This window comes from Solanum dulcamara, chromosome 7, assembly GCF_947179165.1.
Source record: "Solanum dulcamara chromosome 7, daSolDulc1.2, whole genome shotgun sequence".
Lineage (NCBI taxonomy): Eukaryota > Viridiplantae > Streptophyta > Magnoliopsida > Solanales > Solanaceae > Solanum > Solanum dulcamara.
The window spans coordinates 50,367,886-50,379,038 of record NC_077243.1 but is presented as its reverse complement, the minus strand read 5'-3'; positions in this window follow the sequence as shown (position 1 = coordinate 50,379,038).

Sequence of the window (11,153 nt, the reverse complement as noted above, 5' to 3'; positions counted from 1 at the left end):
ATGGGGCCCTGTCCTACTATATGATACTGTTGATACTCTTAGAGGTCTGTAAACACATGTGTGGGTTGTGTATATATGTATGTTTAGTTGTTTCTATATGACTTATGTTTTAGGACGTGTCCTTTGTCATAACAGCCTAATCGGCTCGCGTATATGTATGTAATAGAATGACCCCACCTGCTATGACAGCCTCGTCGGCTTATGTGCTATGTTGCCTATTGATAAGTGGTGACCCCTCAAGAGGCAGGTTGTGCCAAGTTATATGTTAAGCGTGGTTTACATATAGTTAACAAGGGTTCATGCGAGTGTACAGCTTGGACACCAGTCACGGCCTATGGGGTTCAATCGTGACAGCATGCACCGAGGTTGACTACATCTATGAGAAAACAAGGATCCAATGTAATGTATGTCGTCACCAATACCTAACCAATACACACAATCATATACAATAATGATGCCACAAGAACCTTACCTTCTAGAGCATGAAAAAAGGGCTAATAAATGCAACCAACCTCTAGTGAATGCCTATAGCTCAAATATGCTCCTCTAAATCAACTAGAAGGCCCAAAAGGGAACTCAACCCTAATTGGGTAACAATGAAGAGGATATAAGGAAATAGGTGCTCGGCTAGTCCATTAAAACCCCTCGATTGAACTGGTAATACAACCCAGGGAATACAGATAAAACTAGCCCTGCCAAACGGCAAAAAGAACGCTAGAAAATTATAGCTCTAAATCCAGGATTTGGGCCCAACAGTAATTCACAAGCCTAACTGGGTGAAAGCCACTACGCCAAGGCTCTAAAGTAGGTGCTACAATAGAGAAGGATACTAAGTCTCATAAACTCCCGCCAACAACGTTTGCATCAACTAAAGATCAACACAAACTCAAGTCTAAGGCATAAATCCGCCAACCATCATAAACATCGAACAAGCGCCCTAAAGTAGGATAATCAAGGCCACACTTAGGCATAATCAACAATCTTACCAACTAGACTGGATGTCTCATAAAGGCAACCTAGCGTAAGGCTCATACTGGGATAAGGAAATGATAAACAAGAAATCAAGCCTAACCCATCATATACAATTCAAACCACAAGTAATTTATTCTAAATACTACCTCATAAATCTCAATCAAAAGGAAGCAGATAGTAGCCTACCTCAAAGCCAAACATGTGCGCTCCAAGACCACTTTTCGGTAGCTTTTCACTCCAAAAATAACTCCAAATGCCTCCGTGCTATCAAAATATTGATCATCTCGTTAATACAGATGTTTTGATACTAAAATCGTATTTTTCAGATACGTACCCAAAATTGGGTCAAAATATGATATTGTGGGACCATGATGGAAATCCTAAAAATGACTCAGTAAAAATGTTCTAAATGTATTAATGAGCTTGTACCCAAAAATGGGACAGAAATTGATGATCAAAATAAGAGAAAATAACCCAACATAATAAATCACCATTAAAGTTTGAACTAAGCTAGGGCAGCCACTTTGGGGCGGAAATATCCTCAATATGATGCCTTGCATGCTCCCTTAAACATACCAACACGTACCCAAGATTCCCACGACCCCAATGCATTTAGAATGGCCAAATCAGAGTTCCCTAGCTCCCAAAATTGAAGAATAAATATGGGGATCGAAGTTGGAATACCTGCTGGTCCTAATTAAAAGACTAGCCAGCAAACCTCCGCGAACGCGGGGATCAGCTCCGCGAATGCGGAGGGAAAATTCCCTAACCTCAGCGAACACAAGAACCACTTTAGCGAGTGCGGAGTCAAAGTTCCTTCTTCTTCGCGAACATGGGGACCAGGTCCGCTAATGCGGAGACCAAATCATAGATGCACCAGCAAAGGCTGCAGTAGTTGAACTTATAGTTGGAAAATACTCCGACGGGTTGTTCGAGAATCGTTCGGAACTCCATGCGCACAAAAAAGCTATGCTACCCCATTAAATTCAATTTTTTAGACTCAAAGGTGAAGTTAAAATTCCCATTTGAGGTTGTCTCGACAAAATATGGGTCCCACACCAAGCGTACTTTTTGCCAATTTTATAAAAAGGCTCAAAATGAGATTGAAAGACTCAAAAACCTCACGAAAAGTCATTCTAGACCAAACTCCACATTTTAGAGCTAACCACACTGACAAAATTTCAGTTCGAGTGTGTTTACAAAAAATGTTGACCAAAGTCAACCATAGGCTAAATTTCAAGGGCAAAAGTGCTAAATGGTCCCAAAGTTGTACTAATGAACTCGATACTCATGTTGACCATGCTAGTAGCCTAATTTGTCCCATTCAAAGTTGATGAAATCATTAGAATTCTATTCTAATGTCATTTACCTGATGTTTTGATTGGAGTCTGCCATTCAAACTCAAATAGCTCTAAAATAAGAAAACAGACATAAAATCCAAACGAACGATGAGGCGACCGAACCGCCAGTGCCAGCAAGTCATAAATGGCTTGGGATCACTATAGGAAAGCTATAAATAAAAAGATCAGAAAAGACAAAAATAACCTTAAGGGTTATTACAGTAGATGCGATGGAGAAAAAGATAGATAAGATGTCCACTCAACATGCCGAACTTACTAGAGCACTAAAACAAGGGATGTGAACCATGCAGTTCTATATATATCTTCCAGGAACGTCGTTTTTCCACTTATTTGAACAATAACAAAGTGAGATAGCCTCTATCAAAGAAAAAATCCAACTGTCGAAATATAGTATCCCTACCTATAGAGAATCCAATCTTGTCTCCAAAGATCTACCCTATTTCCCATGTATTCCCAACCATACTCCCCACCAAGGCAAGACTATCCTTTCCCTTCTTTCTTCTCTGATGCGTATGAGTCTATGCCTCTAAAAGAAGAAAAGTTTTACATAGCTAAGCTCATGTGAGAAAGAAAGAATGACAGGACTGATTAGAAGCAGGATGAAGAAGTACAACAGAATCCCAACTGAAAGAAGGCTGCAGACCTTGGAACTATGATGATCTCAAAATATAGTGCCTTAGATGGTGACCTCATTTTCTCAAATTTAAGTCTAATCATGGATGACTTAATGGTCCCACACCAAGAGAAATCAGATGAAGACGAAGAATGGGATGCCCCACTAAAGTCTATTAATGATGATGAAGACTTTCTGCAAACATCATGGATTCCGAGAGACCGACTCGATCAACTTTGATCAAGTCGTTCTGTCATTCTGAAAGTTTACTCTGTAAATGAAAATAGTCCAACTGATGATTATCTTTATGCTATTGATGATCACCCCTGATGTGATGAATGATTACCTCTGATATATAGAACATCTTGATATTTATGTTGCATCGCTCCGTGAAGATCTTCAACAATCAGGTCCAAGCACGACTAGAAATTTCCCATCTCTATTTTGTCCTTGGAAGATGAATATCATGAAGCACAATGGTTTATATTCCAACAAAATAAGTGTATCCCAAAATAAATATTAACAAAAGAATGGACGAGGTGGAATTACACTGACAACCATCCCTACTGGAAAAAGGTTTGGCAAGTTGCCAAGGAATATAAAGTCATATATGACATTACTAAGGATAAAGTCACTCAAGACACACTAGAATAAGGGTAACTGTCCCAACAAAAAAATGGGATCATAATGTAGCAAGACCATCCAAAAGAAACAAATACTTCAACAGATCGCTCAAAAGAAGCCTCGAAAATAGGGAGTTGTATAAGAAAACAACATGGCATCGACTAGTGGATGAAGAAGGATATTCAAGCCCACCTTTAATACCTTCATCCTCTATATAACCATATGACACCTAATGACATGTGCACTTTCCACCTCCACCATGAAATTTCCATTTACCCACATCATCCGCCAAAGTTTACTAGAAAGCTTCCTAGCCATGATTGCCATCAAATTTCCTAGAAAGGTTTACCACAAAACTTCCTAGCCAAGTTTGCCCACAAATAGCTTATCCATATACTTGCAAGATGCCTACAATTAGATTATCGACCTACTTGAATGTTGCCTACTAGTAGCTTATCCACCTGCTTGGAAGATGCCAACAAGTAGCTTACACACCTGCTTGAAGTCACCTACAAGCTACTCACCCACAAGATTGCACATGTTGTCACATGCCAACAGCATGCTTTGTTTTTTACATTTTGTTTTAGTAGGATCCTTCACATGTCAGGTAGGGAAAAGTTTGAATAAAGTGTGTTCTCTTTTATTATATTAGATAAGAATAGTGAATCCGAATAGCAGTTTACTATTTTTTTTATATAGGATAGGGCTCATCTATTTTTAAAATAGTGTGCCATGCGAGTTAAGTTTTTAATTTTCCTTTATTTGTATTAGGCTACCTTTTCCTATAAAAGGAATACTAAGTCTTAGATAAAACCAATCTTGGAGAAAAACCAATCTGGGAGGAATCTATCAGATCCTCAACTATCAGATCCTCAGCTATCCAATTATCAACTATCCAATCATCAACTTAGTTTCCTTTCAAAAAATGTTAGAAATAGGATAGAATAGTAGTAACATCTAAGTCTTTTCCAAGTATTAGAAAAATATTACATCTTTGTACAAATATTTTTTATGAATAATATAATTGTTGACTAAACCTCTTTCTTATTCTTATCTCTTAAAGGGGATAGAATGTTCGGTCGCGTAGTTGGAGTAGTGGGTAAATAAAACATTCGACATGTTTTTTTTATGATTTCAATATCTTTCTAAATTTACCAAAATCAGCTTGATGCAATTATAATAATAAATTTACCATTACACCACTTGATGTAATTACAATAGCCTTTTGTATGTTGTTTTGAGAACGTAAGTTGGTAATGCTAGAGTAGGAGTTGTTCGCAGGCTTTTGGAGGGTAAAAAGGCTAGGAGAGGTGCAAAAGTCCATGTTATGTCAGGAAAATTTGTACCATCTATCATAGGGTTTATACGAAATCTATAAGAAAAGCTATTTTGGTTGGAATCTTATGGACTTATGATGGCATACCTCCTATATGGACATGACCGCTTATTAACCTTGTTGTAGTTGTGTTCTTACTAGTCTTGCATGGCATAAGGTTCCTAACCATCTACGTTAACTTGAAAGTTATTGGGGTCTCAATCTGGCCAGTTCGCCCCGTGTGTCTTCTTGTGCTTCTTCTCACTTCCCGCTATTTGGTATCAATGCTAGACCATCCTCCCCAGAGGGAGGAGCAAGGTTTCACATAAGGTATATATCTCACGTTGTACTGCCAACTTTTATATTCTATTTTTTATTTTATTTTAGTCTTTAGCCATTACTCTGTCCATAGTCTTTTATAAATAGTTATAGTTTCTTTTCTTAGAACTTAGAACAAATAAGTATTTTCTATTTGTTTCTTTCCTTAGTTTTTTAGAACACATATATTTGAGTCTTTATGGTCCAAAAAACAACATAAATATGTCCGTGCAAGAGTCTTTATCATCGTCTTCCAATTCCTATAAATCTATGTCTTTTCTGTCTGCGTCTAGTCCATGTAAATCTTTAGTAAAAGTAAACATGTCTCCTACTCTAAGTAAAAAATTTTCATGTAAATATGACTACCTTTACGAAGTAGATGTATTAACCTTAGAAAATAAAATATCTTTTACATATGTACCACTGTTAAACCCATATTCAGCCTTTGTAAACAAGTTTTGTAATCCATAGTTACAAATTCGATCCCTAGGCCAGCGAAAGACAAAAGAAGTTAACAAATATATTTCTACATCAAAACTAGACCATGTAATAACTCGTAACTTAAATTATGTCTGCGACTCATAAGTGCCGATGCATTGGTGTGATACCGAGAGAATATTATTGCAAATTATTATGAATATCAAGTAATTCTTATATTAAGTTATTTAAAGTGTAACACCAAAGTTATAGGCAAAAAAGATCATTAAAGAAAAGGTTCATGTTTAAAGGTTCATTGTGGAGGAATATTTTAAATGATCTAATTTATTATGTAACTTGGAATGAGTATATCTCCTAATATATAATGAGTTAAAGGGCCTAACACCTATCAATTGAAGGATATTTCAATCTAGTTTCCAGCAAAAAGAACTTCTCATCAATACGACTTTGGAGTAACATGTTATGTGCATTTTACAACTGAGATGCGCACTGCTCAATCATTGCATGACATGTGGCACTTTAGGGAAATTTGGCCAAAGTTGGTCTTTCTATATTAGAACTTAGGGATTTCATTTCCCATTTACTACAAAACGTGTAGGGACTGGCTCTTACTGATTTCTTCAAGCTTTGATCATCTCCAATCCTCCAAGCTTAAGGTATGTTGGTTTCTTCAAGAATCAAGTGTATTTCTCTCCAATGATCATAAATATATACATAGCTAAGTATTTTATTGACGGGAAAGGTGTTATTATTGAAGATTAAAATGGCAGGGATCCTTTCTCTTGGTTATAGAGTTAAGGATTTTGCTCTCTCTCCATAAATATGATTCTAAAAGGTATTTTAACATTAATTTACGAGTGAGACTCACTGGATGGTGATAAGAAGCTGTGAGTCCACATTTTACCTATTGTAATTGATGTAATTAGTGAGGAGAGAGTATGTATAAGGATGTATTGGCTATTGTATTGATTCAAAGAGGTTTGGTTTTATTGTATTGAGTCAGCAACTTCATTATGAAAAAATTAAAATATAGGTAAAGAAAATACGACTTTTATAGTTCTTGCAAGTTGGTCGCTCGCTAAATGATTGATTAAATGCCTAAATTTCTAAAGAATATATTGTAGGTGTTTATACGAGCTCCTATTATTGTCATTGATGCTAGTAGTTCCCAGTCAATTTAAACTATGAGCTTACAAGGGAATTTGAGGTCGTTTGATAAAGAACTCATGGAATGGTGTTCGGAAACTATGAGTTTGAGTTTATATATATAATTTGAATGATTAAGGGGATGGTTATTCATAAAGTATGGATTGTGGAGTAATATTAACCTCATAGGTAAGTCATGAGACCACTTGGAAAGTAGATAAAGAGAAGGGTGTGGCAATACACCATTTATCTATTGTAATTATTGGGCTTGTCGCTCGTAAACCATTATTTTGTTTTTGGCCTTGTTGTTCTTCTTGATTAATTTCTTATACTACCCTATATGATGCCACGTTATAGATAAAGTTGTCAACAGAGGAGTTTGATAACATAATGTAAGAAAGTAAGTCCCAAAGCAAGGTATATAAAGCTAAAACCTCTTTCACCAATAAGGCACGATCCAGAGTCACATGTTACTAATATAAATGTCATAAGAGATTACATGATGAAGTATTCCTATTTTGTAAATCTTCCCATGATGGATGTCTAAACCCATAGAGTTAAAGTACTCTTTTTCTAGGTAGAAAAGTCATACTATTCATGTCCACATATGTGTCTTCAGTTGAAACTCCTAGAGATTACAGTATCATAAAGTTAAAAGAAGTAATTGGCTACATATTATCCATATGAGTATAGATCACATAGATATATGATTCTTAAGCTAAAGAAAATAATCAACATGTGTTTCACAAGTTATATGATTCATGAGTTACTTCTAAAAAGCCCTTGCATGCGAGTTGAGATTATAGCCTACTTTGTGGCATGGAGTTAGTATTTATAGGGCTACTATGTGAGAGTTGCACCTTCCCTTCATGAGCCAATTGGACTTGAGGATGACCTTCTTTATCTCTACACTCCTTAGCATGATTTTTCAACTCGCCACATCTATAACACATATTCAATCCTGCCAAACACTCTCCCTTGTGATTCTTCCCACACTTCTTGCATGCGGGGATAACTTAGCTATTAGGAACTCCTCTTTGAGGCTTAGGGTTGGGAACCCTATCCTTATCAAACCTTGGAGTTGGATAATTTGAAGAACCTTAACCAGAATACTTTTAGAGAAATTAAGGATGCCCACCATTTTTGGACATAGCATGGGAGAAGTCAACACCATCCGTCCTTGCCTATTTGGAATCTCTAGTTTTGTACCTTCGCTTCTCATCTTCTATTTTCTCAGCATGAGTCATGAGTCTATAGATATCCATTTCCTTAATCAACATAGTTGTCTTGCATTCCGTAGACACCAAATCTGGAATGCTCGAAATGAACTTGCTCATATGAGCTCTTGGGTTGGCAACCATAAATGGGGCATACTTTGACAATTGGATGAACTTGAGGGAATACTCCCTCACACTCATATTTCCTTTCTTTAGGTTGATGAACTCTTATATCTTTTTATCCCTCAACTCCAACAAAAAAAAGCAATCAGGAAACACTCCTCCAAATTCTTCCCAATTCACGGGACTTGCCTCTCTGGGCCTCTCACTTCTCCATTGATCAAACCATGTTCTAGCAATGCCTTTCAATTGGTAAGTAGCTAACTCCTCCCTTTTAACCAAGTTAACTCCCATTATCGCCACAATCTTATAAACACTCTCAAAAAATTCTTGTGGATCCTCATCCACCTTGGAACCCCAAAAATACAGAAGATTCATCCTCATAAAGTCACGAGCCCTTGTCACTATTGTACCTGCATTTGGGTTCACAAGAGTAACCACCTCTGTCACAACCCACACTAGGGCCTATCCATAACACGACAATTAGCATTCCCAAAGAAAACCCCAACCAAGTCTCTTATAATATCATAGGAATACAAAAGGTAAATAAAGAAAATAAAACTAAATCAAAATACAAAAGCAAAATCTCAATGAAGGCATAAGTTTCAATAATGAGAAAAGGATGACAAAATATACTCCATGAATATCTAACATGCCTCTACAAACTCAATGAGAGCATAAGATAAGTCCCTAGCTCACCTATGACAATATAAGAGTAATGAAGAAGTAAAATAATAACATGAAGTAAAAATGTATCTTTCTTAGAACATGAGGACTTACCACCAAAAACTACTATAGCAAGCTCTAGACAAGAATGGGATGAACGTGATCGTCGGCTCCTATAATATGATACAACATTGGCAAAAGTATGCATTAGTACATAGAAAGTACTAAGTATGTGAGATATGCATGAACAATGAAATAAGACATGCATAATATGAACATAGAATGCATGACCAATGTGATGAAAGCATGAATAAGACTTAAAAGTATTTGAAATCATGTCGAAAGTATGTGGTTAATGCATCATGAACTTCATAGTAAAACATATATCATTTTATATATATATATATATATATATATATATATATATATATATATGTGTGTGTGTGTGTGTGTATGTGTGTATGTGAGAGAGAGAGAGAGAGAGAAAGAGAGATAGGACCTTTAACCTTATGAGAGATCATGGACATGTGAGAGATATTAATAATCATAGAAAGAAATACCTTAAATATTGTGAGAGAGACTTTTTACCTTTGTGAAAGAACCCGTTAACAAACATAAACAATGTGAGCTATAACATGGAGTCCCGATGTTACCTCTACAGTAGAAAAGGGGGAGATTAATATCCAAGGTAGACTTTTTCATGCATTAGTGGATCCACTAAGCTACATGAAGGATCGAGCCTCTACTGCGGGTGACCCTTAAAGGAATTGAGACTCTACTATAGGTGATCTATTATCCTACGGTATCACATAATTATGGGATAATAGAATCTTACTACGGGTGTCTATCTCAACTATGGGAGAGAGTGCCTATCCCAAGGTCCACTCAGTGCTAGATAAACTCTAAACAAAATAGACAAATCATAAGTCATAAAGTCAATATCATGTGAGAGAAACCATATCTATTTTCCTTTCACTATGTATAATTAAATAATCATAGAATAACTCCTTAATTTCATCTCATGTAATGTGAGTGTAGACCTTTCATCATTATACATTCATACTTAGGCGAGAAGAACCCATCACCATTCATTCTTGACTTGAATTTTATCATAAATATTATTTCAAACCTTTCATTTAACTTTCTTGAAAGACTTATCAAATCATTGTCATAATATATATAGATTATCATTGAAAAATATAGTCTCATGCTTGAATCAATAAGGAATTATCTTAAAATCATGTAACTGAATTGATATCGTGTATAATCATGTAAAACTATCTCAACTTAATAATAATTGGATAGACCCATAAGGACATTCCTAAATTCATAATTTGAATTAACATAATACATGGGTTTAGTTAACACTACATCCCAATCATGCAATTCCAACTTAAATCATGCATAATTGAATAGAATTGAATCAATTCATAACTATAATTGAGGAACCCATACTCAATATCTTGAACCCTATATAGCATATAGGAGTAATTGAATGAAAATTAATGGAATCACATGATTCAAATTGAATCATGCCTAATTGAATTGAAAAACCTTAATTGAAAAACCTTAATTGAAACTTAATTCTATCAATAGAAGAAAAATTGACCAAAATCTCATGAAATTCATACTTGAAATCACTTGAAAAATTGAAGATATTTTGGGCTCCATGGGTGAAAGATGCCCATGAATCAATTTCCACATACCTTGGGTGGATTTCTTGATGGAAGCTTGAAAATTGATGGAAGAATTGGAAACACTAGTTGATCCTTCAATGGAGTCTTGTAGGAGAAGAAGAGAGTCTTGAAAGGATTTTCTTGAGAGACGATTTCTAGATACTTGAATGTTTAGATGGATGATTATTAGGGAAAAACTAGTTAGTAGAATGATATATTCCTTCAAAACACCCCAAAATGACTTAGAATAGGGTTAAAAGGTTTTGAAAAGGACTAAAATAACCCTGTAATATGTGTAGGCAGTTACTGAAAAACGATTGCAGCCATCCATCATGGAAGGCAATACGGCCCGTACTAGCCTTCAGGATCCGTAATGCCGGTCATGAACATGTGACTTCTTAGTAGGACTTCACTAAAATGGATATAAGGTTTTACTATAATATCCAAATAAGACAAATCAATGGTATTGGAAAGAGGACTCAAAGATCTTTAATTTGATGGGTCACGGTCTACTTAATTATTTAAATCATAGGAGATATGATTATTTGAAGTTGACCATGTAGAATTTTACATTGAAATTCAATCAGTAAAACTTAACTTTGTGCTAAATGATTATTGTGACCTTAAAAATTCTCCAAATCTATTCCCACACTTAAGAATTGCCTTAAAACCCCTAAGAATGGACCC